The sequence below is a fragment of the Fukomys damarensis genome, unplaced genomic scaffold (genome assembly GCF_012274545.1).
Source record: "Fukomys damarensis isolate Sample0158 unplaced genomic scaffold, DMR_v1.0_HiC HiC_scaffold_5, whole genome shotgun sequence".
Classification (NCBI taxonomy): domain Eukaryota; kingdom Metazoa; phylum Chordata; class Mammalia; order Rodentia; family Bathyergidae; genus Fukomys; species Fukomys damarensis.
Window position 1 is genome coordinate 54,145,452 of NW_022900917.1, and position 26,488 is coordinate 54,171,939.

Here is a 26,488-nt window from a genome sequence, read left to right on the forward strand (position 1 = left end):
ACAGTGCCTCAAAAAAAGAAAAATAGTGTTCCTCATATTGGGTTTGTGTTTTCTTTCCTTATGGTGAATACAAGTCATTCATCTCAGGAAGAATATATATGTAACAATGAACAATGTTAAAATACTAAAATTTAAAAATACTTTCAGTGGTCCCAGGGCATAAATAATGTATCACTCTTGGTTTTCTTTCAAAATAATTAAGAGCATATTTGAAAACTTTTAAGATCAAAATACAAATACAACTAGAGGGAACTCAAAGAATTTTATTTTTTCTTAAAATATTAAATAGATGATTAGATCTCTGAGTTTACCTGGTGCAATGATCTTATTTTATAGAAAAGAAATTGATTCTCACTTTTAAGAGTTTAAATAATTTATCTTCCCTCTTTCTGCCCTCCCCGTCTCAAAGGAAAGTTGTCCTTAATGTTTCAAAGCTAACCTTGCTGTTTCCTCAAGAAAAGACCATATCAGTTCGTGACTCTCTATGTACATCATCCCTTTCTCTCCATGAGCTCCTTTCCTGGGCCTAACAAACCCATAACAAGCTGCCACTCACCCATAAAACATTATCCACTTGATTTTATCCCTTCTGCTTAATTTTGACTTGACACCTGTTTTCTTTCCTGTTTTTTGTTTGTTGGTTGGTTTTGGGTTTGTTTTTTTTTTTTTTTTTGACTCCTCATTTTGTCTGCTAGCCCCTGATCTATTGGTATTGTCTGGGTCCTCTTTCCTTCCCAATCAGGGACCATCACATTCAGCCCCAGGCCTTGACCATCCAACTGTGCCAACAGCCAATACTCATCCTACCACTAGCCTTTTCCCACCCCCAGACTATGTTTGCTTCTTCAAGACCTCATCTGGAAGCAATCTAGCTGTGGGTGAGAACTTTTGCTTTGTTATGGAAAGAATATGATTCTTGCCTTCATCCCCATCCTATTGTTATTGTGACACCTTTCTAAGAATGACAAGGAACATGAATCTCTAAGTAGGCTGCCACAGTAGGGTTTATATGCAGCTTTATTGAACTACCAGGTTGCAAAGCCACTGAAATCCCCACGTTCATAACACATGCTGTATTAATTCTTTGCCTCTGTCACTGGATTGAGACTGCCTAATCCGGGTGTCTTTGCTTTCTTACTATTAATCTAACTTTGAGTTCAACAGTTCAATGACCATAAAGTTGGTAAAATAGTTTATTCCATCATTTTGGGCTGGCTGACTACTTAAGTGTAAATATAGATATTCCTTCTCTTTGGATAAGGGCTGGTAAATGATATAACACTTTTGGAAATGTTATAATCTAAGAGTTTTGATTTTTATACCTCTAAACAAGCAGAAGGCTACTTCGAGCCCTCTTAATTTGTGTTTTTGAATTATGGAAGACACGACTAATAAGCCAGAAGATGTGTAAGATGCTTATCTGTTTTGAATAGAGTTTACAGAATAAGGGTAGATCTAATGCTAGCTAGTTAGCTAGTTAACATTTCATAGGCCCTGATAGAAATCAGTATTATGTAGTGCAAGTGAACACCAAAGCTTTAAATTTCTACCCTCTTTTCTTTTGCTTCTAATGGCCCTTTTCTCTTGAGAGTGTCTCTCTTCATATTTTTTCTCTTTTCCCTTTATTCGTTGTCATTTATCTCTCATCCTCTCTTACCCTTTGTTGCTTCTTCTCTACTATTCATTTTCCCATTTTCTGATCACTTTGAACATAATTTAGAATTGAATTATTTGAAAAGAAATAGCCACACAAATGAAATAAAGTTTAATGTTCTCAATAGTTAACTCCAAAACTGTTCTTAAAGATAAAGCTCAAAATAAGAAAATAACATAATTTATTTAAAAGTTAATAGTTGATGATATGGCTTGGAAATGGTTTGATCCTTGTTATAGTTTAAACATGAAGTGTTCCCCAAAGTGTTATGGACTGAGGTTAGGCCTAGAGCAATGACTGAATTATGAGGGGACTGACCTTATCAATGTACAATCCATGAAGGAGTTTATTAACTGAAAGGGCTGTTAAGGGGTAGGACCTGGTGGGAGAACTGGTGTTAAAGGTTAGGCCACTGGGGGTTTTCCTCTAAAAGGTAATCTTGTCCCTAGCCCCTTCTCCTCTAGCTTTCTTTATGCTCTCCCTGCTTCCCAGCTGCTACAAGGTGAGTAGCTTTTCCTTCACCATGTCTTTCCACCATATTTCTGCTGTGGAGCCAGCTGACCATGGATTGAAAGTTCTAAAACTATGAACCAAAAACAAACTTTCTTGCTGTCATTTGTTTTCCTCAGGCACTGGGCCACAGTGAGGAAAAGCTGACTAACATAACCCCCAAAGGTTCACATGCTTGAACATTTGGTGATGTTGATGGCAGAACCTTTAATAGCATGACCTTGTGGTAAGGTAATTAGTTCATGGGTCTCTATCCTTAGCGAAGGATGAGTGCTCTCAGTAGAGTGGGTCAGGGCTTATGGGACTGGACCAGTTTTATAAGTGAACTGGCACCTCCCCTGAATCCTTCTTGCATGTGTGCCACTTGTCATTCCACACATTGTGATATTATCTTCCAGGAGGTTCTCATCAGGGTCAAGCAGGTGCTGCTGCCATGCTTTTGAATTTCCAGACATATGAATGAAATAAAGCCCTTTTCTTTTACTTTTTTTTTCAGTATAGCAGATTAATTCAGGATGAGACACATGCTAGGAAAGTGCTCTAACACTGAAGTACATCTCAACCCTAAATCTGTTTTCCTTATAAAATACCCAGATTTTGAGGAATCTCTATATTGATTTCCATAGTGACTGTACTAGTTTACATTCCCACTGATAATGTTCTTTTCCCTCATGTCTTGCCAGCACTTGTTTTTTTTGGCTTTTTGATGATGGTAGCCATTTTGAATGGAGTAAGCTATACCTCTTCTGGTGAAAGAGTAAAGACATAATACTATAAAGCTACATGTATATCCATGTTTATAGCAGTATAGTTCACAATACCTAAGCTCTGGAAATAATCTATATATCGATCAACAGACAAATGAATCAATATGGGAGATACAAATATAGCTATAAAGAATAATATAATAATGTTATTTGCAGGAAAATGAACCCTGACATTACAATGTTAAGTGAAATCAGTCAGACACAGAAAGTTAAATATCACATGGATTCTCTTATATGAGAAAACAAAACTTAAAGAAAGAGTAAAATAAACAAGAGGTGGTAAATAGAAAGAGTTTTTAAAAAACAGGAAAGATTCTGGGAAGTGAAGAGCATGATGTGTAGGCAGGGGCCTAAAGGGATAAAAAATATATATATACGGATCAAATTATATATATGTATTATATATATAAAATATATTATATAATAATATATTATATTATTATGTATTATATATATTTATTAATAATATGTTACTAATATATATTTATTAATAATATATTATTATATTATATATATATAATTCATTTTGCAAACAGAAGCATTCAAGAAACTTTTTCTTTTGTTCTCGAACTCTGCATTAGGTGAGAACATGACCTGGACCATCTTCCCTGAAGGAACACAAATGTTGCCATCTTCTCCAGAATTGTGAAACAAGTTCGTGAACTGAAGTACCATTCTCTCTATAAAATTTGCTGTATATACACATATATGTATGCAAACACACACACACACACACACACACACACATATAAAGATTGAGAGACAGAGAGAGAGAGGGAGAGTGAGCAATTACCCCAAACAAATGTAATTATTAAGTATCACAACTATCCACTAACAAAAAATGAACCCAGCTTCAGGTACAGTAAGTCCCCAACTTATGAACATTCCAGTTATGAATTTTTACAGATAAGAATGGTCCCTGAATCACAAACATTCTTAGGTGTGGACAAATTTTGGAAGTAGCTCACGTGTCTACCTTACCCTTTTATGTTAACTATAAAACAAAAATAGTTTATTTACAGTTGTACTGTACTACATCATCATTTTAAATTAACTTTAAAAATAAAAATAGCTTACAGTACTTTTGTGTTCACATTTTTTATCCTTACTTTGTATATTTGTGTCAAAAATATATAAGGCTCACTTTGTCAGACTTATGAATGTTCTCCTGGAAGGGAACTTGTTTGTAAATTGGGGACTTACTGTATTTTGTTATAGCATCAGAAATCATTCTAAGAGGGTCTGTAGTAACTATTTTATTCAAAATACTATGGCTTTGTTCCAAACCCAGATTGGTTTTAAGGCTCCTCACAGCTCCTATTAAAACTTGACCTGCTACATGATCTTCCTCAAATTTGTATTCAAATGAAGTTTTAATGAGAGGCATAGAGAATTCCACTAGGATTATAGAAAAATAACCATTTAGAGTATGGTAGAAGGAGAGCTTGTGTGAGAAGAGCAGCAGGCAAAAGTTCTATCATCTTAATTTCAATATTTCTTCTTGGAAATAATGAATAAGAGGCCAATATGACATATAAGACTTAGAAATAAAATCCGAAGTTTCCTTTGTTTTAAAACTTCTCAAACAGGAAAGGGTTATTTTTAGTTTTCAAATGCAAATTAGTTCTTTCCAAGGACTTGCTCCCATGTCAGGTACCCTATTCTTTTCCTTCAGAGCCTTTATCCCAGTTTATAATTATATTTCATTTTGTTTTCATTTGATTATTATGTTTCTCACTAGAAGGGGCCCTTAGGCAAGGATAAGTCCCTGTCTTGTTTTACCTTTGTATCCCTCTTGGCAATGTACAGTGCCTGACTTATGTTAAGAGTTAGCACTGGGTCAGTGTGGTGGCTCATACCTGAATTCCCAGTAACTCCAGAAGCTAAGGGAAGAGGATCCTAAGTTCAACCCCACCTCACCAACATAGTGAGATCTTGTTTCAAAACAAAATTTAAAACAAGGGCTGGTGATGTAGTTCAATGGGAAAAGTCTTGCCTAGCAAGCATCTAGGACCTGAGTTCAATCCCTAGTCTCCTCCCCCCCCACACATACATACACCTTGGAAAGAAGGTGGGAGAAACAATTACAAAAGAAGAGAGAGAAGGAGAAAGACAGAGAACGAGTCGTCCAAATGCAGAGTTAGAACTATAGAGAGAATGAGATGTTTAAAGATTTGCACAATTCTTTGTTGCTCCTGTATTCTGCTTCTTTGTAATTTCTGTTTGAGTCACAAATGCCAAAACACTGTGAAGCAAAATCTGTAATCCTGTCATGTTGTTTGCAGTCTTGGTGTAAACGAGAATTCCTGGAAATCTTCAGAGAATGCTTCATAGGATTTATAGACTAATTCTCTAGATGTAGGAGGCTTGAGGAATTAAATCAAGTGCTCTAACCCTTTGATTCTTTAACAGAGCCTAAACTTGTTCCTTTCCTTCTCCCTAGGTGGAGGTGGGGGATCACCTTCCCCTGCAACAGGCAAGTTAAAGGGCACAGGGCACATCTATCCAAGCCAATCAGACCAGCTGATGAGAAAGTACTTCTTTTTTAAATTTAGAAATGTACTATTATGAAAAATTTCAAACATATACGTGGCAGAGAGAATAATACAGATATAGCCTCTACAGAATCACAGAAAGGGCTCATTTTGAGTTTAGAATGCTCCTTTCCTTTTGTTGACAGTGATAGAATGGCTGATATGAGCTAACTCATTGTCAAAGGCAAATATAATGCATTGACAGTGGGGACTTCATTGCAACATCTTGAAAGACCCCAACCCACTGCTTTCTGGGTCCACACACCCTGTCCTGACTCATCCTTTATTTCATTCTTTGTGTCTCAGCCTCTCTGTGAACATGTCATTTCTTAAATGCTATGTTGGGTTGAGCCTTAAAGCAGTGTCCTGTCCCCAGATAGCAAGTGCCTCTTATTTGAATAGTTGTGCTCTCCAGGATATACCCACTTACTCTTCTTATTTCAGCATAGCCATAATTCATTTGCTGAGGGAAGCCTTTTCTAGCCCTTGCCCTAGATACATCCCCATTATAGGTACTCGCAGCATCTTGCATTTGCTCTTCCCAGCACACCCCACCATCTTGCTGTAGCTCTGTATCTGTGCAGGTACCGATGCACACGTCTCCTGGGAAGGAGAATATGTTCTTGGGCCTAAAATTGTGTCCCCAGTAGCTGTCACTCTATTTGTGTATCAATTTCTTGAATTAGTTATTGTGATAGATTCTTCCTATCTTCCCAAGATTATTATAATAAACAACTCAATTTCCCTTCTCAGCTCATTTCTTCATTTTTCTGTTGATTTTTAACATAGTTGGAAGAAATTTAAAGAATTTCTCAAATTTAAGAATGTATGATTTATCACATCATCCTTCTGGGCCTCAGAGGAGAGATTATTAGATGACCATTTGTAACGCATATGATCTCCTTATCACTCATACCATAATTTTTCCCCTAAAAACACAGTCCTCAGACTGACAAATTTTAGGTGGCAATAAAATGTTAAATTCTTATATACATGAAACATTAAGTTTCACTACTTCGTTCAAGGCTCTTGAAGTGACTTAGACAAACAAAGAAGTACTAAGCATTTGTTGGGCCTTTGCTTTGTGCACAATTATATGTTTACTACCTACTTACTTTGTCCAGTTGAAATCTTATGATGCCTTCTTGAGACAAGTCTGTTGTAAACAGGGAAACAGAATCAAAGGGATGTTAAATAACATACCCAAGCTCATGTGATTAGTATAAGAAGAACCATAATTCCCAGATTCCTAAGCCTGTCTTACCACCACATACTGAGGTAGGTATCCTCACTAACCTTGGGGGTGGGGGGGTGGAACACAGTCACAGACAACCATAGTGAGTTCTGAAATCTCCCACAGTGCAGGCTCATGAGGTCCCAACATGGTGGGCTGTAGATGATCCTGGAGGTCCTTTAACTAGTGGTACTTCCTCATGAGTCTAACTAAATGGGCTCCCCTGGGCCCACAGCAATCATATTTGTACTGGGACAAAGGATCCTCTTTGGGATTCTTTTCACAAAATGGATCAGAAGCACAAGCTTCTGGGAGGAAAACTAGGCTTTTCTCCTCTCCATGTTTTCTCATCTATTAACATAACCTGGATTTTTACCCACAGAAAAACACTGCTCAGTTTGAGCTGAATTATGTGATCTAAGAATAGCAAGTCACACAAAGTAAATATCCAGAACCACAATGATATTCCATTTCTTTAGCATGCTTAGACTCTGTCTTTTAGTTACCAATAAAAACAGTACATTTACTTATTGGAATCATAACAATTAACCCAGCTAAAACAAGGTGATATTGAAAAACTGTAGCTTTCTGTTCTCTGACCTTTGCTGGGTGAGCTGAAAGTAGAGAATATAAGGTTCACTAGGTCTAAGATTTCCTCAGTCTTCTTGCACTGAACACATTTAATCTCTGTTTTAAATCTTATAATAGTTGTAATTAAAAATATTTAAATGCTCTAGTATGTTTAGTTTTGCTAGGTATCTGAATCCTTTCCATAATCCATTCTGAGGTTTGTGACTTCTTTGCAAGGCAAATTGGAAGGCTGCTAAGGAGGTGATAAGGAAAACATTAAGCAAAAATTTTAGAGTGTTTTAATATGAAAGTAGTTGAATAAACTTGTTCGGTGAAGCAGTATCTCTCCTCCTTAACAAAGTGGAGAGTTATTTTCTTTTAATAGGAAAAAATTCATAGATAATCTTATGTAGCTCCATCACATTTAACTTGAAATTTTTATTAAAAATTTCCAAGAAGGCCAACATTTTGTGTATGGGAATTTGAAACCATATAAATAATTCTTTCTCTAGGGGAAAAAAAAACATTTTTCTGCAAAGAAGTCAAGAAGTCATTGTTCTATATAGCACTACATATCACTTGTTTAAATTTACATTGAAAATAAAATGATGATGTAAATTATTAGTTGAAAGATGTAGGTAAACTGAAATGCCTAATAGAATTAAGTTTTCCTTTAGAGTAAGTTTATTTTTCCCTTTTTAAAAAGCACTATCTTATTTTTTCTCATAGTTTTTCTCTTTTAGGTGGTAGGAAGTAAACTGGGGTGAAATGACGAATAAGAGGGGAACAAAGACGGAGGTACGAGAACAAGCTATGTCCCAAAGAAGGGTGTGGATGGACGAATGTAAGACTAAAATAATAATTTAAAGATACCAATATCTAGCAAAGGTAGTTATGGGTCTTTTTCATATGATCTCATTTCATTTTCAAATATCAATTCTTCAGTGTTATTTGGCCTGTTTCACAGATTGACCATTTCAGAAACTGAAGCTTAGAGTAGTAAAATAATCTTACCTAGAGGCCAGCAGACTTTTTCTGCAAAGGGCCACATAAATATTTTGGACTCTGTGGGCTTTTCTGGGTCTCTAAATTTGCCACTGTAGGGGAGAGGCAGCCATAGACTACTCTTAGATGGAAAAGTGAGCAGCGGGCTCTATGTGGTTCATATGCTTTTGTTTTTTGCCTCATCATCAAATAAGTGGGTACATTCCTAACTCACAAAAGAGTCAGGATTTACAGCCACACTCTCTGACTTCAAATTCAATTCATCACATTTTTTCCCTGTATGCATGGAAACAGTTGGAGTCAATTGTGAAACCTCGGAACTGGGAAGAAATATTAGGTGGTTATAATGTGCTTTTAGGTGATGTCTATCTGAAGCTCAGAAGTGGCCAAGGCAACCAAACAAACTTCAGAAAACCCATGTGTCAACATATCCTACACACAAGATAGAGTGTAGGCATAAACACATCTCTTGAAAGTTGACTCTTAACACCTAAAGGTACCTAATAAGGTGCATGAGGGCCATACCTCTGTGAACATCTTGATTATTTCAAGAGAAGCAGGAAGGCATTTACAAAGTGAAGGGACAAGATGGCCCATGGGTTCAGGCTGGTCTTCTGCTTACAGAAAGGCCAGCTCCTACATTCAGCCAGGCTCCTAACTATGCCAGCTCAAGTGTCTGATATAGTAACTTTTTTATCTTCCTCCCCTTGTGTTTACAAGGTGCCTTTTCAGCCTGTAATGCATATAATATAAATTCAGTGGCCCTCATGCCCTTGGTCATCCACCAGCATCACCAAATTAACAATTTTTAGCTTCTTCAGAGGAATCTGTAACACTTTGTATCCCTAGGAGAGTCTGGGTCACGGAATTTATAATTAAATGTTAATGCTAAAGAGAAGGACAGTTTAATCACCCACATTCAGAATTATGCTTAAAGGACTTGGAAGGGGGCCCAGAAAATGGCTAATGGTAACACTAGCCCTGTTTCACAAACTGGGCACAGAGTACATAACACTAGAGTAGGTAAGGTACCTTCAGCTGGCAGGTATGTGGGTGGGTGGCATAGGTGCAGATGGTGCTGGTGTGTTCCTATAGATACAAAGAATAAAAAATATCTGCATTTGTGGACATTAAGAGCCAAAGCTCTTTCCTAGTTAGAGTTTGGAGCCTGCTTAAAGTTGCTCCTGCCTGAAGAGGAAGCTGGGAAGAATGCTTGCAGTGGGACAGTTTCCAGACAGACTGATCATGGGGGAAGCACTTCTGCCATGCCATCCATAGGGAGCTTCCTCCCAGCCACCACAGCCAGCTTGTTATTAAAATTTTGTATTTGGATTTTCTCCTGTGCCAGCACTTAGTAGTCCTATCTTCTCTGTCTTCAGGCAGGACAGTGGCATGGAGTTGCAGCTCTGATCAGCTACACAGCTTTGGAAAAGTATGGAATCTACAGTGTGTCATGCTATGTGGCTTAGGGTTAAGGTGTTCCATAGTTTAGGTGGATTAAATACATTTTTATTTTATGGCATTTTTCAGTTTATGACAAATTTATAAGGATATAACCCCATTACAAGTCAAGAAACCTCACTTTCGTTGTGAACAAAAACTTTCTTTATAAAAATTATCAACCATTTCTAATCCTAATTTTCTCTTAATTTGACTTACATCTGTCCCTTGTCTAAGGTTCAGTTTTATGTCCTGGAATTGCAAGAAATTTTACTGGAGGAGGTTGGTTTTCACACAGTAACACAAAAGTAAAAGAATAAGAGACACAATTGGTAAGGTAAAAGATTTTTGGTCCTCACAGACCGGAACCTTCTTTGACATGTCTTTTTGTGTGACTGGAAATAAATCTACCTAGGAGTCACTCACTGAGTAATGTTGCTCGAAAAAGTGAGAGCTGCCCAGCGGAAGGAGGGTGGAAGGTGGAGGTCTGGGGCAGCCACTCCAAGATCTGTTCTTCCTCTGGCTTGCTTGGGCCCAATCAGCGAGGACTAGCTAGCCACCCAGGTGTCCCTAAAACACCACCCCCACCAAGGCCATCTGATTATGCCAGTCCTTGCATCCACTCTGCAGAGGCATAGGTGGTCATAAAGGGCATTTTTCTGAGCTCCCGACTTTGAACATCTTTAAAGAAAGGGCAGAGGAAACCTGTAGTAGAACTTTGTGGAGTTCAACCCTGCAGGAGGTCAGGGAACTCAATTCGGGCCTTGCAGCTTGAAATCAGTCTGAATCTCAGAGGTCTGCCATTGGCTCGCTGAGATCAAAGGACTTAGTTCTGCACATGGCTGCACATGTTGTTTATTACAACGGCAGAGACATAGTCTGAAAGAGGCCCTTCAAATTCTTTTTTTTCTTCCTTTTCCTCATTCCACTCTGCAAATTCTTTCTTCTGTCCTCTTTTTTCAACTCAGTCTCTTGCTCCACCATATTATTCATCATCTCCCTTTCTGTTCCTGTTCCTGCCCTAACTTGGATTTCTTCTTTTATTTTTCCTATTTTTTTTCTTTTTGTTCTTTTCTTTTCTCATTTTATCTCACTCAAGGGTCAGTAGTTTCAAAGGAAAGTGAGCTCCTATTACTGTTAAGTGATTATATTGTTGTCCTTATTCTTGCACTCTGTCTTTCCCTTTTGAATTTAACAGCTTCCTAAAGATTATATGGTCATTCTATGTCCTCTGGCTTCACTTGAAAGCTTCTCTAATTCTTTTACTTATCTATTCTCGGCCTAACTCTGTCTAAGCCCCCATCCTAAATAGTAAATATGCTATATTGAAGAATTTCACCACAAACATGTTTAGGGCTGCTTCTTGATTTTAATTTAATTCACATGGTTTAAAGGTGATTGATTAAGGACTACCACAAGTAGTCAATTTGTAAGTTGTGCTTGATCCTATTGTTTTGCTGACTGTATCAATTCGGCTAAACGACCATGATTGATTTCATGAATTTTCTTTTCTGATATTATGAAAATTAGAACGTCTATGAGTCATTAGAGACTCAAAAGCTAAAGCACGACTATATTGGGAAGATTTAAGTAATAAGCTAGGAATTAAACCAAGGACAACCCAAAACAAAAATAAAAATGAGAAAACACCTAAGCAAAAAACAAAGACAGACTTCCAGTTCACCAATGGCAAACAGTAGGGCAAACGAGGAAATAAAGTCTGATAGTGAACCACCAAGACATTCGAAACTTGCAGCCCAGGAAGGAACAAAACAGATCAATTGGGCTCTAAAAAAATTCAAAACAGAAATAATTTCCCAGATAACCATAGAGATGGTGAACAAAATGAAAGTCATAATTTGAGACTTTAGAATAGAAACTGACAAAAAAAGTAGATGAGCTAAGGACCATGACAGAAGCCATGAAGGCCCAGCATAAGACAGAAGTGGAAACAATGAATGGCCAACAGAGGAAAGAAATGGAATCCATAAAACAGATTCAAAGACATATCCAGGAGATTAAAAACTCTATTGAAAGTGTTCTCAGCAGAATAAAAGAATGCGAAGATAGAATCTCAGACACAGATGATAGGATCACAGTCAGTGACCATGAAAAGAGATGCTCCTAAAATCAGTAAGGGATCACGAGAAATTGATCCAACAACTTCTACACAATGCAAAGGAGAAAAACTAAGACTGATAGGAATCCATGAAGTGACAGGAGAAAATACAAATGACTTAAAAAAGATGTTCACAGAATTAATGACAGAAATCTTCCTAGAGGGGAAGAATATGACATACAGATAAGTGAGGCATATAGGACTACAACTAGCCACAATAAAAAAAAAAAATCTACACCTAGACATATAATAATCAAGATCCCAGAAACCCAACAGAAAATACTACAAGCAGTAAGAGAAAAGAAATCACATGCAAAAGAAAGCACATCAGAATCACAGCAGACTTTTCAACACAAACCCTCAGGTTAAAGAGAGCCGGAGTGAGGTATTTCAAGTCCTAAAAGAAAACAACCTAAAACCTTGACTGATGTACCCTGCAAAACTCTCTTTCAAAATGGATGGGGAAATAAGATACTTCCATGACAAAGAACACTTGAGAAACTTCATGAATACCAAACCAGCACTACAAGGAATTCTAAACAATATCCTAGAAAAAGACAATGAAGGTCACAACACCATGAGGACCAATAGACCAAATGAAATAGGAAAGGCCAGAAACTAAAAGGAGAGGGGGGAAAGAGTAAAAAGAGTCAACAAAAGGACAATAACATGACAATAATAAGTCAGTACATAGCAGTTATAACCATCAATGTCAATGGCCTCAATTCACCAATCAAGAGAAATAGACTGGCAGAATGGATTAAGAAGCAAAGTGTCCAACAATATGTTGTATACAAGAAACACACCTAGTGCAAAAAGAATCCTATAGACTGAAAGTGAAAGGATGGAAAACAATTCTCCACATGACAGGAGCCCAGAAAAAAGCAGGGGTAGCAATATTATTTTCAAACAAAGTAATATTCAAACCAAAACTGATTAAGAGAGACAAAGTAGGCCACTACATCCTTGTTAAGGGAACAATTCAAGAGGAAGAGATGACAATCATAAACATAAATGCACCAAATACTAATAACCCCAACTATATAAAATAAATATTAAGTAACATGAAAAACCAAATAAGCACTAATGCAATTGCAGCAGGGGATCTAAATACCCCACTATCACAAATAGACAGATCATCTAGGCAAAAAATCCACAACAAAATACTGGAACTGAACCAAGTTTTTGAACATATGGACTTAATAGATGTCTATAGAGTGTTCCACCCCACAAAATCAGAATATACATTCTTTTTAGCTGCACATGGGTCATTCTCCAAGATAGACCACATACTAGCTCATAGAACAGGTTTGAATACATTCAAAGGAATAGAAGTTATCCCCTGTATATTATCAGTTCATAGAGCAATCAAGCTGGAGATCAACAGCATAAGAAACTGTAAGAACCTCACAAACACATGGAAATTGAACTACACTCTCCTGAACAATCAGTGGGTCACAGAGGAAATTAAAGAATAAATTAGACATTTTTTACAAATAAATGATAATGCCAGTACAACGTACATGAATCTATGGGACACAATGAAAGCAGTTCTACGTGAAAAACTCATAGCATTGAATGCCCACACTAGGAAAACCGAGTGAGCTCAAATAAACAACCTAATGATGAATATTAGACTCCTAGAAAAAAAAAAAGCACGATAAACCCAAAGTTCAAACAAGAGAGGAAATTATAAAGATTAGAGCAGAAATCAATGCAATGGAAACTAAGAAAATGATACAAAAATAAATGAATTGAAGAGTTGGTTTTTTTAAAGAATAAATAAAATTGATAAACCCCTAGAGAACCTTATCAAAAAAGGAAAGAAAAGGCTCAGATCCATGCAATGAGGAATGAAAAAGGTGCAGTCACAACAGATCCAACAGAAATCCAGAGGTTAGTCAATTCCTACTTTGAGAACCTGTACTTGAATAAAATGGAAAACACAGAAGAAATGGACAGATTTCTAGATACTTATGAATTACCAATGTTGACAGAAGAAGATAAAAACATTTTAAATACCCCAATTACAATCAGTGAAATTGAAAATGTAATTAAAAGTTTACCAACAAAGAAAAGCCTGGTCCTGATGGATTCACAGCTGAGTTTTACAAGACATTTAGAGAAGAACTACTGCCACTACTCTTTAAACTTTTCAATGAAATTGAAAGGGAAGTTATACTTCCAAATTTATTCCTGGAAGCAAGAATCACTTTGATTCCCAAACCCGGGAAAGTCTCAACTGAAAAAGAGAACTACAGGCCCATCTTCTTAATGAATATAGATGCAAAAATCCTTCATAAGATACTAGCAAACAGAATACAGAGGATCACTGAGAAAATCATACATCCTGACCAAGCTGGATTTATTCCAGGGATGCAAGGATGGTTCAACATACATAAATCAATAAATGTAATAAACTATATTAACAGAGTCAAGGATAAAATCTATATGATCCTCTCAATAGATGCAGAAAAAGCATTTGACAAAATTCAACACCCATTCATGATAAAAACCCTGCAAAAAATTGGAATAGATGGTCTATATCTCAACTTAATAAAGGACATCTATGAAAAACCAACAGTCAACATCATTTTAAATGACCAAAAACTAAAAACCTTCACGTTAAAATCAGGAACAAGACAAGGATGCCCACTATCACCACTCCTCTTTGATATATGTCTGTAAACATTAGCCACAGCAATTAGACAAGAGAAAGAAATTAAAGCAATAAAGATAGGAAAGGAAGAATTTAAACTGTCATTATTTGCTGATGATATGATATTCTACATTGAAGACACCAAAAATTCCACCAAAAGACTTCTAGACTTGATTGACACTTTTAGCATTGTAACTGGATACAAGGTCAACACTCAAAAATCAATAGCCTTCTTGTACACAAATAACACTCACTGTGAAAGAAATTAGGGAAACAATTCCTTTCACAATAGCATCCAAAAAATGAAGTATCTAGGAATCTAATGAAAGAAGCAAAAGACCTCTACACTGAAAACCACAGCACTCTGAACGAAGAGATCGACAAGGATATAAGAAAATAGAAAGATATCCCCTGCTCCTGGGTAGGAAGAATCAACATAGTGGAAATGGCTGTACTACCAAAATTGCTATACAGATTCAATACAATGCCAACAGAAATTCCAACTCTTTATTTCGCAGAACTAGAAAAAAAAATCCAAAAATTCATTTGGAACCAGAAGAAACCCAGAATAGCAAAAGCCATTGTATGCAACAGAGACATGGAAGCAGGTATAACAACTCCCAATTTGAAACTATACTACAAAGCCACTGTGATAAAAACAGCATGGTACTGGCAAAGAAACAGACCTGAGGATCAGTGGAACAGACTGGAAGATACAAAAACAACTGCAGTTGTACTCAGCTACCTCATCTTTGACAAAGGAGTCGGCCACCTTCACTGGAGGCAAGATAGTATCTTTAATAAATGGTGTTGGAAAAACTGGATTTCACCCTGCCAAAGGTTAAAACTAGACCCTTATCTTTCACCATGCACTAAACTAAAATCCATGTTGATTAAAGATCTAAATATTAAAAAAGAGATATTAAATTTGCTGGAAGGTAAGTTAGGCAGAAGTCTTGAAGACATTGGCATAGGAAAAGACTTTATGAAAAAATCCTCAGTAGCATGGGAATGAGCAGAAAGAATCAACTGAGATCTCATCTTTTTAAAAAGCTTCTGCACTGCAAAAGAAACCATCAACAGAACTAAGAGACAAACTACAATGTGGGAAAAAAATTTTAACAGCTTCTCCTCAAATAAAGGACTCTCATCTAGAATATATAAAAAAACTCAAAACAAGCAGCCCTCCCAAATATAAAGACCTGATACAGAAATGGGCATCTGAAATGAACAGACATTTCTCAGACAAAGAAGTAAAAGAAGCAAGTAAATATATGAAAAAATGTTCCACATCACTGGTCATTTGAGATATGCAGATGAAAACAACACTGAGATTCCACCTCATCCCACAAAGAATGGCTGCTATCAAAAAATCAACCAATAAGAAATATTGGTTGGGCTGTGGGGAGAAAGGAACGCTTCTCCATTGCTGGTGGGATGCAGACTGGTGTAAACACTACTGAAATCAATATGGAGATACCTCAAAGAGCTGGGACTAGAGATTCCATTTGACCCAGCCATCCTATCTTTCCAAGAGAATTAAAATATCATATCACAGTGATATATGCGTACCTATGTTTATAACGGCACAGTTTGCAATAGCTAAAACTTGGAAACAGCCCATTTGCCCATCAGTTGGAAATTGGATAAAGAAACTATGGTTTTTCTAGAAAATGGAATACTACTCAGCCATAACAAATGAGAAATTAGGAAGGGGAGGGGAGGGTGAAGGGAGGGTGGGGACAAGGGGAAAAAATGAGAACCAAGACCTGGCATGTAAAGGTACAAGATCCCAACAATGAATGTAATATACTGTATACCTAAAATGTAACTGTACTGTATACCAATAAACTCAATGAGAGAAAAAAGAAGGTAAAAGATTTTCTCTTTTAGTCAGAGATAAAAAGGAATTCTTTTGACAAGATCAGATTTAAGAAAACACTTTAAAGCAGATGGATAAATACTTCGCATTATTTGCCTATAGAATATGCATTTATTTATTTGGACTAAAGGCTAATACAGTAGAACCACATAAATCGAAGGAACGACAAGATATACATTGTTTCTAAATTAACCGGGAAGTGTGAGGCAAGAGCATATTTTTGTAACCTTGTGTTGAGTAAGCACAGATGGTAGGCACATTTGGTCCTCAGGTTTTTCCTGAATTATATGTAAGGAGGGTGTGACAGGCAGGATTTCTGTTCCACCTCAGGTGTGGGGTACACAAAAGGGCTCACAGGTGGGTCTCTCCTAAGCCAGGAGAATAAACAATGAAAGGAAGGAAGGGTTATAGTGGAAGGAGCTGCTGAAGAAAACAGCCTGGGAAAGGGAGTGGCTGCCCAGGATTGGTCCGAAGTCCCTGGATCATAAAGGAGGAACTTTGGCAAAGGTTTTGTCTACTCTCGATTGCTTATTTTTCCTAGCTTCCTCCTTCTACTGACTTCTGGCAGAAATTTTAAATTTCTTAAAAAGATCTTCCCTTTTATATATGTAATTTTCTCTAAAGATCTCGAATGGCACGTCCAGTTGTTTCTCCTGCCTGTGGAGCTCTGGAGCAGGAAGAGGCCTTTTCCTGGGGAGGCGGACTGAGGTGGGAGGCTGGAACCCTGGCTTCTTTCCTATTTTCAGCATCTTGCCCTCTAGGTTGCCTCATTTTTACTCTGTCAATAAAAAGAACATGGCTTGCTGCTGGAACCATTTAATAATACAGCAATAAATTGCGCTTTCAAGCCAGCAATGTCTTTCTAGGTGATTTACAAAAATGACTCAATAACCTGAGGATGCGGATTTGTGGCATTGTCTGTTCTCTCAGTTGAACTGGCTCAGGAAAGCCAACTCTGTGAGGATCCCAAGGGTTCAAAATCTGCACAGCTGTTTGGTCACTCCATTCCTGCCTCTTGGCACAAGGACTTGCATCCTTTCTCATCCACCGCTTTGGTGCGAGGGGAGGTCATTCAGTTTCACCTGGCACATGCTGCCTTTGGGAGATGTTCAGTGCTTGTAAGAAAGGAAAGAGGAGCCTCTTACTCCAGAAGAAGTGCTATAAGAGCATCCAGCCTTAGGAAAAACACTGCCTTAGAGTGGAAGGTAGCTCGCTGCTCTGGAAGCAGCGGCGGCGGCGGCGGCGGCGGCGTGATCCAAGATGACACTGTTTATTTAGATTTAGGGTCAGAACTGGGTAGGGTAGGGTCTGGATCACCAACTCACAGGCTCTGGGTGACTGACTGTCTTCTACTGACACCTGCTTGTCTAGGACCCTATCCCCCACTGCACTTTAATTTTGTGGTTAAAATACAAAGCTGATCAACTCTATAGCTGAAAACCCTTCTAAGATTCCCTGTTTATTGGGCCGCACAGTAAAAACATAGAGCCCTTTCAGAATCTCTACTTCCTGCCTTGCCTTGAGAACTCGTTTCTCACTGAATCTCTGGTCTCAGTGACCCCTTACTCCACCCCACCTGGCATATTCCTAAGCATCACAGGCCAGGTTTACAAGCTCCTGGCTCCTGAGATTTCCCCAGCAGCTAACTCCTCATGGCCTCTGGCTCCCAAAGCCCTTCACTGCTTCTGCAGCACCTATGTTTCTCTGAGGACTGGCCTGAGCATCTTTCTCTCAGCAAGGGCATTTTGCCTGTAACACAATAGTATATCACTTTAATCCCCTGTAACTGGGTTGGACTCTTAACTCCCAGGAAGACTGCTAGGAATGGGGAAATGGAATGCTGTGGGAGTGCTTTGTAAACTGTAAAAGATTTTACAATTATTAGGCATTGACTCCATTGTTTAAAAAAAAAAACAAAAACCCAGGGCTGAGGATTTAGCTCAGTGGTTCTGCCGCCTGCCTCGCAAGTGCAAGGTCCTGAGTTTGATCCCTGTTACCAAAAAACAAACAAACAAACAAACCCAAAGGATGGAACCTCACAGCATGTGTTAGTTATGAACATTGTAAAATTTATTTTAGACAATTTCTGTGTGTGAGATATGCTTTCTTGCCAAAAGGGTAGATGACCAGATCTGTCAAGGGTCCTTATAGTCTACATGACAAAATGTCTGGTGCTTTGGGAGCCCTGGAAAGCTTGTGATACTGGCTTTTAGATTCAGAAATACTGAGACTAACTTTATTTTTAGAAATAAATGGGCCTTTCACCAGCTCAGGTGAGTTAATTCTGTATCCACTGCTGTAGCTTGGATTTGGAATGTCCTTCCAAAGACCTATGTACTAAAGTCTTCGTGCCTTAGGTGGCTTTACTTGTAGGAGATGGAGGATTTGAGAGGTGGGGCCTCTGGGCCTGAGGTCTCTGGGGGGTAAGTCTTCAAGCAGAGAGTGGGACTCTTTCCTTTCCTCATCCTCTTGTGCCTCCTGGTCATAAGGAAGCTGCTTTTGCTTTACCACATGTTCCTACCATGATGGACTGCCACATATCAAGGAACAGAATCACCAAACCTAAAAGATAAAATAAACTTCTTTATTAGTTGGTTATCTCAGGTATTATTTTATAGTGACACAAACAAATTTACTATTTATGATTATGGCAAGATTCTCTCCCTGCACACGCTCCTAAGAATAGAGGGTAACATCTGTTAGCTGGTGTGTCATATTTTGAGGTATTTTCTTAACTGTTGTATTTTTTGAGCAACAAAATTTTATAGGACATACATATTAAATATGACCAAATTCATTGCAAGTTTAGGATAATCGTAGAGATTTGTGGACAGGATCAGTAAAGAAAAAAGGAGAAAGGAAGTGAATGAAAAGAAAAGATGCATGCAAGGCAAGCCGTGGAACCACTGAGCTGTGCCAATAAACTCGATGAGAAAAAAGAAAAGGAAGTAAATAAATGTGATTCAGTATAGGACTTATCCCTGGAAGTATGATTTCACAATTAAGGTTTGGCTTTTATAAATCAGCAGGTCTTGCAGTCACTAGAGAAAGCCTCATACACCTGTCTAGCATCTTGCTGAATACCTTCACGCAGGCAGAGGGAAGAGACAATGCCTTTACATTGTGCTACACAACTAAAACACACACTGCCACAAATCCCCTGCAAAATATACTCTTTTTCTCAGAACCCAGTTATCCCTATATTGTACCCACTTTTTGAAACAACTGTGGATGTCCTTTTTTGGAGTGTTTTTAGTTGTGTTGTGTGGCTTCCTCAATGTTTTTTATGTCAAATTAAAAAATGACCTTTCATGGTCATTTTGAGATTAAGGAAGAGTGAGAAGTCTCACAGTGCCTTATGTGGTGAAGTCGGCAGATGAGGACGTATCAGAATGCTTTTAGGAGCCTGCATTTCTGTTGGATGGCACTAGGTGGCAGCATTCACCGTATTTTTTAATGTACCTCCTAAAGACATTCATGAAAGAGGACTTCAAACTGTTTTAGGAAGTAGCATTTATGCATTGTTGCAGAATATTCACACCAGGGAAACTATTTGGTATTTACACATGTGGGACTTATTTATTTAATGTACCTCATAAAGACATTCATGAAAGAGGACTTCAAACTGCTTTAGGAAGTAGCAAAAAAAAAAGTCAGAATAAGTGTTTTGGAAGTGAGGGGGAGTATTTTGAATGGAATTACAGGTAATGTGTTTTTTACTGTATTGCAGAATATTCACACCAGGGAAACTATTTGGTATTTACACATGTGGGACTTATTTATTTAATGTACCTCATAAAGACATTCATGAAAGAGGACTTCAAACTGCTTTAGGAAGTAGCAAAAAAAAAAGTCAGAATAAGTGTTTTGGAAGTGAGGGGGAGTATTTTGAATGGAATTACAGGTAATGTGTTTTTTACTGTAATACATTTTTAAAAATTCAATTATTTACCATATAGTTTGATCATCCCTTGTATGTACTGTTTGATATGTCTGTGTTAAAGAGCTCAATAATTTAAATAATGTAGAAATTCAGTGATTTTATCTCTATCCCTAAAACTTTACTTATTTAAGTTGGCTTCAAAACTCTTACATATTCTCCACTTATTATGGGGAATGAATGGCTTTATATTATGAACCACTTCAAAATCAGGTTAATACATTAATGTCCTGCCCTCTCCAATCTCTTAGCTTCAGTTAGAATGCTACTAGTGCTGTGATAAATAGTAATTACCCAATTCCCTTTTCATGCTGCTCTTGTACTTCTTTTTATTCATTCAGTCTCAATTGTTCAATCAACAAACAGTGAGTTTCTACTTTGAATCTGTGGGCTAGGCTTTAAGAATGCGGAGGGAGATGCTCCTTCTTTACCTATTTGGAATTCTGGGGAGGTCTCTCTGAACTGTATCTGGGCCTGGGTCTCTAGCATTGTGCATCCCCTTGTGCTCCAGCCTGGCCATTCTGCAGTCTGATGAGCCACCTCCTTTGGGAAACCACTGTGTCCTATGGTGCCAGAGCTCCTCCACTGTGTTCCCTAACCCCTTTGTGTACACCTTGATTTTATTTTTTGAGCTAATTATCACACAAAAGTAAGGACTTCTACTTACTGCTATGCTCCCAGAGACTCAGAAAATGCCTAGAACACTTGATAATTACTTGATAAATTGCACTGATTTAAACTTGAGAGACCCAACTAAGCTAAAGTGATTCCATGTTGGCTGGCTAATAGCCCCGGAGATTGTTATGTACCCCCTGTAAGATATCTGATGCCTCTCCCCCTTGCAGCTGCGAGACAGCCCCGACCTATGTTTGCAGTCTTTACCGCATAACTTTGTGCAATCTTTACTGCATAACTTTGTAATCTTAAATTCCTAGCCTCAACTGTGAATAATGTGAGTTAATGGGTAAATGCTTAAGAGTTCTGAAAAATGAGATAAGATCTGTGCCATATACACAGACTCAAAGTTAATTGTTTTACTGCTTGTTTGTCCAAAATGCCTTAGAGACCCCTGTAAGCATCTGTTAATCATCAACGTGTGATTGCCAAGTATGGTGACTGCTGACCACCAGCAAACCAGTAGCCTTTGTCCCCTGCCTCCAGGCTTTGAATATTAACCCTCCCACCTTATCCCCCTTATAAAAAGGACCTCAGCCCTGGCTGGCGCCTCTCTGAGCTACTTGGCTCCGGTAATGCCTTCTGGCCAGACTAATAAAGGTCTGCTTCATTTCTAGCTCATCCGCGTGTTCCTTCCTGGGTGTTTCTTGTGGTTATTGAGCTCTTTGGAGTGGTAGAATCGAGCTCCTCGGAGGGGTAGTAAGGCCCTTGGTCTTACATTCTGAAAGCCCTCAGTGGCTGTTGAGCTCCTTGGAGTGGTAGTAAGGCCTTAGGTCTTACAAACTGAGCGGAAATTGGAGATACTTTAAATTGAAGTATTTCTTGGGTGCTATTCTTGCCTATAATAAAGATGCAAATGACCTGGGTCTGGCACTGTTTATTAATGTCCTTGGGGCTGAACTAGCCCTTGGATAAAACTATAAAATACAAATCATCAAAACTCCAATATGCATTTGTTCCCTGACCAAGACATGGTCCTATAAGACAGAAGTAAATTAAATGCATGCCATCACCAAGTATAAAGGTTTTTCAATTAGGATTTTGTGTGCTAGCAAGCAGTAAAAGAACAGTAATTTCCCAAGACAGTAATTTCCCTGACTCTTACATGGAAATGATCAACTCCAAATTCAAAACTCTCTAAATCTTCTGAATGGATGAGAATCAATTATTTTAAGGTATACACACACAGAGACACACAAACACATACATGCTTAAATTAAGAAATCTTAAAGTAATATTACACATTTACACCTTAAAGAACTAGAAAAAATAGAATAAAAGTAAGGATAAAACTAAGAGAAGGAAGTAAATAATGATTTAGAGCATAAATAAATGAAATAGAGACGAGAAAAATAATAAAACCAACACAAAAACTTAGCAAAAGTTAACATACTATCAGTGAGTATCAAATTTGGCACCAGATATATTTAGTGACAAAACTGACAAATCATCTCTAGATTGAAAAATAGAGAATACTACTAAAATTATACATGAAAGTGTAAAAGGTTATTAGTATAATCAATTTCACCCCCACCAGCTGGGTATTTTAGAAGAAAAGAATAAAGTACTAGTATCACACAGTGTACTAAGAATCATGAAGGAATAAAAAGTTCAAACTGATCTATAACCAGGAAGACTGAATCAGAAATAAAAAATGTGCCAAAAAAAAAAAAAGCCTAGAGACCTGGTTGATTCACTGGTGAATTCTACCAATCATTTAAAAATTAACAACAATTATTCTCAAACATTGCCTAAAAAAAAAAAAATTGAAGAAGACATTGTCTACCTCATTCTATGAGACCAGCATTGCCCTGAAGACAAAGGCACTGCAAGAAAGCTACAGACCAATCTTATAGCACTGATGCAAGAATCCTCAACAAAGTATGGCAACCTGCATTTGGTAGAGCATTAAAAGGTTTATATAGCATGGCCAGGTGGCATTTATTTGTAAAATATAAGGATGGGATTTAATATATAAAACACGAATCTACTGAAAAGCACTAAGACAATAGAGGGACAAATGCATATTATCATCTCAGCAGATGGATAAAGTACATTTAACAACATTCAACATTATTCCATGATTAAAAAAAAAACACTCACAGAAGTAGGAATTGAAGGGAACTACTTCACTACAATAAAGATCACAGAAAAAATAATACTCAATAGTGAAAGATGAAAACTTTTTCTCTAGAAGCAGGTAAAACACTAATAAGAAAATTATTGTTAAATGGGTATAAAATTTCAGTTTGAGAAGATGAAATTTTTCTGGTGAAGGACAATGGTGATGTTAGCGAAAACTTTAATAGCGAAAACTTAGTAAACGTCACAATATAACATAACTTCTGGCCCTTACTCTGCTTAGTTCAGAATTAACTGGTATCAGAGACACCTAGTATCTCACAAAAGTTTTGGAAGTGAAAAGAACCATTTTTAGGTTTGTTAATCAAACAAGCTCCCTTCCCCCTGGCTAGAGTAGGTGATTGAATAAATCTTAAAGGTAACTTCCCTGACAAAGAACTGCATCCAGGTTGAAATTCAACTGCCTTGCTATCCTGTTTTGGGTATCAGCAATGTGAGCTATGAAAATGCAGTGCAACCAACTGAGTAAGATGAAAGCTGTAAAACCCTATGAAAGGAGTTGTAATCCAATGGCGGTGGGGGGGTTGATCAGGGCACCACCACTAGGTGTCACGGATCCCCATTGATGGAGTAAAGTTTTTTATTTTACCTCCATTCTGCTGTCTCTCTGGGTGTCACTTGCCAATTCCTTTTGTAACAGTGATAGTTCAGAAGAAGATACCACTGAACCATACACTCACAAATTTTTGACCTCATAACCACTTTATGTTATGTACATTTTGCCATAATAAAAATTATTGGTGTTATTCCTAGTTAAGCTTAGTAGTTAAAAGAGGAATACATTCTTCATGAGTATCAAATTTGGCAAATTGATTCTACAAAGAAATGAATGTATTGCTTTCAATTGACTAACCCTTCCCATCAGCCATAACTCAGCATTCTAAACAATATTATACCTATTCTCTTAATTCATTGCCCTGCCAGGTCCCAATATTATATAGGTTTGAAATCCATGTAACTCTACCTTGCATCTCTCCTTTTTCCACCAGTTTTCTGTCTGTTGGCTGTATAAGTAAAGGAACAAGTAGTAAGTAAGGGCAAGAGGTCGAGCTTTATACTTACAATTAGCTCTAGATTTAAATGCTGGCTCTGTCCATATCAGCTCTGTAACACATGAAGCATCAGTTTTCTCATTTATTAAACATGAAGGCCAGCATACAATTTGCAGTTTGTTGAGTTGGTGAAATGAGGTCATAAACATAAAAGCACCTAGTGTGTGCCTGTCAGACACCACAGGGTTCAGTAAGTGTGTGCTCCTTCTTCTCTCTGCCCTCACAAGTTCCCAGCCTTAACGTTAGGAAGAACCGTGACAGTTTTCATTGATTAGCAGTTGGAGAGAACAAAGGAAGGTGGTTTCATATTCATGTAATGGTCTCTTGTGATGAGCTAGACTGTTTCCACCTAAATGAGAAGGATAATGTCTATTTTGTCTTTCAGCTGCAGGTCTAAAATGCTATTTAGTGAACACTTAGAGAATAATGGTTGAATTTTGTTACCTTGGTAAAATAAGCTTCAGATAGCATTCACCTAGTTTTGATGACAATATAAGTGAGAAAAAAATAGGTCATCTGACCCTTTGAGAATAGAATACAGCTTTCAATACTAGTGAAGAGAATACCTTATTTTTGTAGAAATCTGGAGAAAAATTAAATTAAAGCTAGGAAAAATGGGGAACTCAGGATTATGAGACTATCATTCACTTTTTCCCTTCTTGCTGCAGTATTTTCCTTTCTCATAAGTTCTTGGCTCCACTTGAGGGAGCAGATGGCTTTCTTAGGATTTCTGACTAACTTGCCCCTCATTCTGTTATTCTCCCTGGGGTTGTCAAGCTTTGTAAGGGACACACTGTGGGCAGTAGAAGTGTTTCCTCCCACCTTTACTCTCAAACTCTCAAAATGTAGGATGGGGAAAAAAAAAAAAACCAGAAATCAATGCAATCAAATTTTTTCCATTGACTCTCATTTCCTTCCTTGTTACTTTCTGGAGATATGCGTGTTCTGTTTCAAGTAGATGCAGGGAGGACACAGTTAGGGATGCATAAATTCAAAAGCTGGAGGAAAATCTCCAGGCTTCATTCTGAATTCTAACTATAGACCCAGATAAATAAAGTCAGAACAGGGAACTGTGAACTGTAAACTAAACACAGAGCAAGAGCTAAGTATTTAGATGACCACTATGTAAATACATAAGTAAAGAACAAATTAATATTATTAGTACATGATGGCTGTCCCTAGAAAGCTGCTGCAATCAGTTACTTACACTTCTTCTCATTGTCTTTCAAAGTTTCAGCTGGGTGGCCAATCAGTCCTAGGGTCATCTCACAAAAGGTCACTGTAGGTGTCAGGACAGCAAACTCTTTGTCTATCAGAGTATACTTTTGGAACACTTTTCAGGTTTTCAGTTTATAAATTTGAAAAAAAAACCCCAGAAAACATATTCTGCCATTCAGTAATTTTCCAAAGAAAAAGCCTCCTAAAGTGAAAGAACTGTCTCCAGGATCCTAGGAACTAATGTACCTCATATGGTAAGTGAGAAACGCTTTTCAAATAGTGAAAAAAACAGTATTGAGAAAAAAAATCGGGATGATTTAAAGAACATGTTAATAACATTTGTGTAGTGGGACTCTATACTTCTGGTACTTAAAATAATAATAATGACTGAAATTGTGAGCCAAAGTAAATCTCTCTTCCTTTTAAGAGTAGGTGCTGGATATTTTGTCCCATTGATGGAAAAATGACTTAAATACTTGACTTATCAAGTGCAAGACTATAATTTGTGAAAATAACAATTTGGAAAGTGTTACAAACTGGGAAAATCAATTCCTTACTGTAACCAGAATTAGATATCCAGTGTTTTGTTTGAGCTGCATTGGTAGTATATATGAGATATAGATATGCAATATAAAATCATATGCAAAAACTAAATGATTCTCTCTCCTTGAATCTGGCTTTTGGTTGTAGTTTCTTAAGGAAAATAATAGATTCATAGTTGCCTCTATGGACAGGTTGATCTTATAAGAAGACTGAACATTACTTACATGAGAAGCATTCTGAAATCTTGAAATGTTATTCTAAATAGCCCTAACTTTTAGCTTAATAAACTAAAGCCCAAAGAATTTGGCTGTCATAAAATCTCACCCTTATAAGGTACTGGGTTAGAACGTGAAACCAGACTTCTGGGAAGTTGGTTCAAAAGATATTTTTACAAAGCACAGTATAAATTTTATTGATCAATGTTTAAAGAACTATTCATCTAGGGCTGGGAATTTAGCTCAGTGGTTCCTGTGCCTGCCTCACAAGCACAAGGTCCCAAGTTCGATACCCAGTACCAAAAAAAAAAAAAAAAAAAAAAAAAAAA

At 37.4% G+C, this 26,488-nt stretch overlaps 1 protein-coding gene and 1 pseudogene across 1 annotated transcript in view; both read right to left on the minus strand.

The window, feature by feature from the left end:
- LOC117284482 overlaps positions 1 to 25,448 on the minus strand; it is a 30,129-nt pseudogene extending 4,681 nt beyond the window's left edge.
- The window catches only part of Xkr4 (XK related 4), a 460,700-nt gene that overhangs the window by 26,696 nt on the left and 407,516 nt on the right, over positions 1 to 26,488 (minus strand).